Consider the following 7500-nt stretch of genomic DNA (forward strand, 5'->3'; position numbering starts at 1 on the left):
TACCATCGAAAGTTGATAGGGTAGACATTTGAATGATGCATCACCAGCACAAAGGCCGTGTGATCCGTCAAGTTATCATGAATCATTAGAGCAATGGGTATAACCCGCGTTGACCTTTTATCTAATAAATGCATCCCTTCCAGAAGTCGGGGTTTGTTGCATGTATTAGCTCTAGAATTACTACGGTTATTCGAGTAGTAGATACCATCAAACAAACTATAACTGATTTAATGAGCCATTCGCAGTTTCACAGTCTGAATTAGTTTATACTTACACATGCATGGCTTAATCTTTGAGACAAGCATATGACTACTGGCAGGATCAACTTGGTAGCATTCATTCAGGACGTTGGCACCGTGTGGGCCTCGACGCGGAGCGCAAGCATCATGCGTGTCGAGCACATGAAATGCGTAGCATCGAATGAACGGGGGCCGAGAGCCCGTGCCCGCTAAACATTCTGCATCTGAGAGCACGATTGAATGCCGGTGCACCAATGCGACCACGAAGGATTGGGTGGTGTGCTCGGGACACCGACCACGATTGACGGTCGACCCATGGCCCCTCAGGACACGAAATGGATGAGGGATGGCGAGACATCCAGTTTCCATCGATTCAGGTATGCAACACAGGATCTCGATCACGCCCCCTGGGTACGACGACCGCATGAGGGGAGATTGAAGAGGATGACGGGTCTACAATTCGATGCATCGAGCATGGAGCCTGCCAACACGCACAACCATAGCACCACTCATATGCCCATTGCGTACAAGTGGCAGCATCTACGCTCGCCGATCCATAACCCACCCGATCGATTACTCGATGAGCGAGCGGAGGAAACGATGTGCGAGGCCACACCACAACCGCTTGGCATGAGAAAAACACAAGCAAGGGCCACGAACTGCCCCTGCCATCCGACAGGCAACAATAAAGCGACACCACCAATGCTTGGCCCGATCGGGACCGCACGTGCGAGCTCCTCTGACACCACCCCAGGGGGACATTACCCGATTCAGGGACTTGTTCCTGGGGTCTCGGGTAGCATCAGCTACGTGCACGACCTTGTCGAGGCCTAGGCATTTTTGTGGTCAACGCGAAAAGACCGTGAGATCGTCAAATTCTGAGAGACCTGGCTGGACCAAGCCCGCAACCACGACTTTTACTTGCACCACCCCAGAGAGCTGTTGCCCGATTCAGGGACTTGGTCTGGGGTCTAGGCCAGCATCCGTCACGTGCATGGGCTCGAGCTCAGCTTCCCTTTTTCGCATGCACGCCAACCGGTTGAGGCCATGGACGCCTATCAATCACTGGAGCAACCAGTCACCGGATAAAACGATCAAAAGGAATGCACGATTTGTATTTTGCTCAAGGGATGTTGCCCTAGGTGTACACATTAGGAGGCCCATCACGCACACCTACTCCCCCCGTGGGGGGGAGAGGGGGTGCCAAACCACCACCCCCTAAAGAGCATTAGAGATTTTATAGATATGCTACCAGTAGACGTTAAAGTGTCTGAAACGGGGACACTTTTTCCAAACAGGCATATCTCGCACCGAGGGTGAGTAGGTGCCGATGGTGGTTAGGGCATATGCCCACACCAAAGGCCAGCGTGTGCCGATGGTGGTCGATACGACTGCTCGCACCAAGGGCCAGTGTGAGCTGATGGTGGTCGAGGCAACCGCCCGTACCAGATCGAGGCATGTGCCCCCACTAAGGCCTGGCATGTGCCGATGGTGTTTGAGGCAACCGCCCACACCAGGGGCCACCTTCTACGAATAGTGGTCGAGGCAAGAGGCCACACTAAGGGCCGGCTTGTGTCGATGGTGCTCGAGGTAACCGCCTGCACTAAGGGCCATCTTCTGTCGATGGTGGTCGAGGCAACCGCTCGCACCAAGGTCCAGCACGTGTCGATGGTGTTCGAGGCAACCGCCCGCACCAGGGGCCATCTTCTGTCGATGGTGGTTGAGGCAAGAGCCTACACAAAGGGCCGGCTTGTGTCGATGGTGCTCGAGGCAACCACCCGTACGAAGGCCTAGCACGTGCCGATGGTGTTCGAGGTAACCTCCCTCACCGAGGCCCAGCATGTGTCGATGGTGGTCGAGGCAACCGCTCGCACCAAGGGCCATCTTCTAGTAGATGGTGGTCGAGGCAACCGCCCCCACCAAGGCCTAGCACGTGCCGATGGTGTTTGAGGCAACCGCCTGCACCAAGGCCCGGTATGTGCCAATGGTGGTCGACACAACCGCCCGTACCAGGGGCCATCTTGTGCCGATGGTGGTCGAGGCAACTGCCCGCACCAAGGGTCATCTTGTGCCGATAGTGGTCGAGGTAACCGCCCATACCAAGGGTCGCCTTATGCAGATGGTGGCCGAGGTAACCGCCCGTACTAGGCGCCATTTTTTGTCGATGGTGGTCGAGGCAATCGTCTATACCAGGGGCCATCTTTTACCGATGGTGGTCAAGGCAAGACCCCACACCAAGGGTCGACTTGTACTGATGGTGGTCGAGGCAACTGCCTGTACCAGGGGCCATCTTCTATCGATGGTGGTCGAGGCAAGAGCTCGCACCAAGGGTCGGCTTGTATCGATGGTGCTCGAGGCAATCGCCCGTACCAGAGGCCATTTTCTGCTGATGGTGGTCGAGGCAACCGCCCGCACCAAAGCCCAGCATGTGCCAATGGTGGTCGAGGCAACCGCCTGCACCAAGGCCCAGCATGTGCCGGTGGTGTTCGACCCAACCGCCCGCACTAGGGGCCATCTTGTGCCGATGGTGGTCGAGGCAACTGCCCGCACCAAGGGTTGGCTAGTGCCGCTGGTGCTCGAGGCAACCGCCCGCACCAAGGCCCGGCACGTGCCGATGGTGTTTGAGGCAACCCCTGTGTCACACCCTAGGCATGCGTACCAGGCATATCGGGCGCACCAGCAGGTGAGCTAGAGGTTGAGGCCCACAGACCAGGCGTGCTGGTGGGTATCTATGTACAAGGCCTAGCAAACGAGGTCAGAACGCCCGCCCACCTTGCAGGCCAGCCCATGAGACCAAGGCCTGGCATACAAGCTACCCGCACCACATCCAGAAGGTTCCAAGGTGCTGGACACACAAGGGAAGCTTTTGGAAGCAAGTAGGATTAGCAGGAGCATCCTGGCAGATTTGGTTGACCTTGAAAATTAGGAGTTAGCATCCTGATTGGTTGTAATCTGTATAATCCCTTGATTTTAGCCTTTATTCTAGGGATATTGCCATTAAGTGTGGCTGGAGCCTCAACTATAAATAGAGGGCTGCTCCACCCTCATTTGTACACCATCAAACACTTCTGTTTCAGTGAATACAAGAGCATTTCCAGAATTCTGGCTTCTTATCCTGTTTCTCTTTAACTTGCGTAATCAGCCCTTCTCGTTGTTCTAGTGCCTGCACACTTGTGTTTTAGGCTGACTTAGGCATAAAAGAAGAGATTCCAAGCCTAAGGTCGCACGGTTTCTGAGTCTAAGGTCAAAGCCCCTGATAGTTGGTATCATAGCAAGTTCGATTCTATGTGTTTGTGTTGTGCAGGTTAGATCGTGATTGAAGAAATGGCATCCTAAAGCGACGTTCCTAGCCAACAACTAGAGGCCCAGGAGCATGGGCATGGAAGAAGCAAGAAAGCCAGTTCTAGAGATATCTGGTCTACCATTGACGGTAGGCTGGCCAAAGTGGAGGTGACTGTGGGTGACATGGGGGAAAAGCTTGAGAAAGTAGAGACTCACATTGCATCGCTAGACTCTATAGGGGAGGAGATCCAAAGTGAGCTGGAAGCTGCTCTTAAAAAAGGCATGGACGTGATCACCCAGAAGAATAAGGCCTTGGAGGCTGAAGTGCTGACCTTGCGTGATGGCATGGAGGCCATGTGCCAGCGGATGGAAGAGCTTACTAGTGAGTTCATTGCTTGCAAGACTGCCATGCGGAATGGCATGTTTGTTGGAGTGTCCAAATCCAGATTGGATGTCCCCAAGCCTAAAGAGTTCAAGGGGACTAGGGAGGCCAAGGAAGTAAACAACTACCTTTAGGGTATTGAGCAGTATTTCCAGGCCATGGGCATGCAAGACGAGGCGATAAAGGTAAGCACCGCTGCTATGTATCTCACTGATGTAGCCTTATTATGGTGGAGGCACAGGTGTGATGATGTCAGGCGTGGGAGTGCCAAGATTGGAACCTGGGTAGAGTTCAAAAAGGAGTTCAAAGAACCTGGGTAGAGTATGCTAATGATGAGGCACGGGCAAAGTTGCGCAGGCTGAGCCAGCAAGGGGACATAAAGGAGTATGTCCAAAAATTCTCTGAACTAATGCTACAGATCTCATATCTAGGTGAGAAAGACACCTTATTTGCTTTCATGGATGGGCTGAAGCCGTGGGTGAAGCATAAGCTACAAAGGAGGGGAGTTCATGACTTGGCTAAAGCCATGACTACTGTCGAAGCCTTGATAGAGTTCAAGCCTCTGAACAAGTTCGAGTCTACCAAGCCCAAGGGTAAGGGCAGGGATGATAGGGATCGAAAGAAGCAGTCTAAGGGGAAGGACCATGACCGGAAGTCCAAGGATGGGGACCGAGACCGTTCAACCAAGGATGGCGAGAGGAAGCCACCAGCATGCAAGTGGAAAGCAAAGGGGGACTGAGAGCCACTAGCATGCTACCTATGTAGAGGGAGCCACATAGCGCGTAATTGCCCGTAGAAGGGCAAGCTAGCTACTGTAGACAAGGAGTCTGACGAAGAGCCAGAGTCAAGGGCAACAAAGCTTGGGTCTTTGGTGCTTAATGCTATCCAGAGTAAGGGGAGCCATAAGCCAAAGGGCTTGATGTTTATGGATTGATGGTTACGGGTCAGAAGGTGAGTGCACCGGTGGACACAGGTGCCTCACATCTTTTTATTTCAGGTGATAGAGCCTGAAAACTCAGACTAAAGGTGCAGAAAAGGATTGGTACCATTAAAACAGTAACTCCAAGGAGGTTCCAGCCATTGGAGTAGCACGGGGAGTGGAGTTACAGCTTGGAGACTGGAAAGGCAAGGAGACCATTGAGGTAATACCCCTTGACGACTATGAGTTTGTGATTGGGTTAGATTTCCTTATTCCGATTAATGCCCTCATTGTGCCTTTTGCCGATTGTGTTTGCATCTTGGATGCAAGGTGCCAATGCCTAGTGCCATTGAGGAGAGGGTCTAGAGTTGGGTCACAGGTGGTGTCAGCCATCCAATTTGCCAAAGTGGTAAGCAGACAAGAAGACACCTTCTTGGCAGCCCTAAAATATGATAAGCCAAGGGAAAAGGAGACCGAGTCACCTTTGAAGGTGCTAAAGGTGCTAAAGGTGCTGAAGACGTTTAGTGATGTGATGCCCGCAAAGCTGCCTAGCAAGCTACCACCTAAGAGGGAGGTGGACCACAAGATCGAGCTAGTGTCTGAGGCCAAACCACCAGCCAGAGCCCCTTACCGAATGTTTCCACCAGAGTTGGAGGAGTTAAGGAAACAGCTCAAAGAGTTAGTTGATGCTGTCTTTATCAGGCCATCGAAGGCACCCTATGGTGCACCGGTTCTATTCTAGTGCAAGCATGATGGGTCGTTGCGGCTGTGCATAGACTATCGGGCTTTGAACAAGCTGACCATCAAGAACAAGTACCCCATCCCACTCATTACGAACTTGTTCGATCAACTTGGGAGCACAAGGTGGTTCACCAAGCTGGATTTCAGGTCAGGCTACTATAAAGTTAGGATCACAGAGGGAGATGAGCCAAAGACAGCATGTGTCACTCGGTATGGTTTGTATGAGTTCTTGGTGATGCCTTCCAGACTCACGAATGCCCCAGCAACATTCTGCACCCTTATGAACAAGGTACTTCAGTCATTCCTTGATCAGTTTGTTGTGGTTTATTTAGATGACATTGTGATCTATAGCCAAACTTTGAGAGAGCATGTAGACCACTTGAGATAGGTGTTAGAGGTGTTGTGGGTGCACAAGCTGTTTGTCAAGAGGGATAAGTGCTCATTCACCCAGCAGGAGATCCCGTTCCTTGGCCACATAGTGGGAGGTGGCAGGATATGCATGGATTAAGGCAAGATACAGGCCATCTTGGAGTGGTAACCGCCAGCCAAGGCCACTGAGTTGAGATCATTCCTCGGGCTGGTTAACTGCTACAGGCGTTTCATCAAAGGTCACTCAGCAATAGCCACGCCATTGACTGACTTGCTCAAGAAAGTGAGAGTATGGGAGTGAAACGCAGGGTGCCATGAAGCTTTTGACAGGTTAAAGCGGGCTATGACCGAAGAGCCAGTCTTGGCCTTGCCAGACCATGCCAAGCCGTATAAGGTGCATACGAATGCATCAGACTTTGCCATAAGAGGTGTGTTGATGTAGGAGGGACGTCCAGTCACGTTCGAGAACAGGAAGCTAAATGAGATTGAGCATAAGTACACGACCCAAGAGAAAGAGATGACGGTAGTGGTGCACTGCTTGCGCACTTGGCGCCATTAACTTCCAGACGTAGAAGAAGTTGTCCCCCAAGCAGATGAGATGGCCCGAGGAAGGCCCCTGAGGGAGCCATTCCCAGTCCATCCCTCGGTTGGCATGTGGTGACCCACTCTCACTATGGGAGCAGCTCGAGCAGTGCACCTATAGCCGACAGGTTTGAGACTGGGACCCCCATGCCCAGCTCTCAGAGCCAATCCTTTTCCTGAGGTTACGGATCCATTTTGTCGACTTCCCTTGCCTACATTGTTCCATCGACCAGAGGCTGTTCACCTTGGAGACTTGATGCGATTATGAGTACGACCAGGCATAGATGGCACTCGGTCCTCCAAATTTTCAAAGGCCACCAGGGGTGCACCGGACACCACGTGACGTGCGGTGCTTTTTCGACCATTGGACCCTACTTCTAGCTGAGCCATTTCTAGGGTGGGCAGGCTGTTAAACAGAAAAGATAACTCTTCTGAAAGCCCCCGTCGATGTCTCTGGACTCCCTAACGTTGCCGTCAGCCGTCGCATCCCGGTTCAAGAATTTTAACCCGATTCCCTTTCGAAGCTCGCGCGGGACGCACTGTCGGACGGGCTTCCCTTGTCTCTTAGGATCGACTAACCCATGTGCAAGTGCCGTTCACATGGAACCTTTCCCTTCTTCGACCTTCAAAGTTCTAATTTGAATATTTGCTACTACCACCAAGATCTACACTGACGGTAGCTCCACCCGGGCTCGTGCCCCAAGTTTTTACAGTGACCGCTGCGCCCTCCTACTCATCAGGGCCTGGCCCTTGCCTCACCGACCGGGTATAGGTCATGCGCTTAGGTGCCATCCATTTTCGAGGCTAGTTGATTCAGCAGGTGAGTTGTTACACACTCTTTAGCGGATTTCGACTTTCATGACCACCGTCCTGCTGTCTTAATCGACCAACACCCTTTGTGGGTTCTGGGTTAGTGCGTAGTTGGGCACCGTAACCCGACTTCTAGTTCATCCCATATCGCTAGTTCTGCTTACCAAAAATGGCCC

General features: G+C 52.4%; 1 pseudogene; it reads right to left on the reverse strand.

Annotated features, from left to right (window-relative positions):
• Positions 1–6741: 6741 nt before the first annotated feature.
• The window catches only part of LOC149519671 (25S ribosomal RNA), a 1859-nt pseudogene continuing 1100 nt past the window's right edge, over positions 6742–7500 (reverse strand).

The sequence above is a fragment of the Durio zibethinus genome, chromosome 3, assembly GCF_047325235.1.
Source record: "Durio zibethinus cultivar Kanyao isolate XHJ-2024 chromosome 3, ASM4732523v1, whole genome shotgun sequence".
NCBI lineage: Eukaryota > Viridiplantae > Streptophyta > Magnoliopsida > Malvales > Malvaceae > Durio > Durio zibethinus.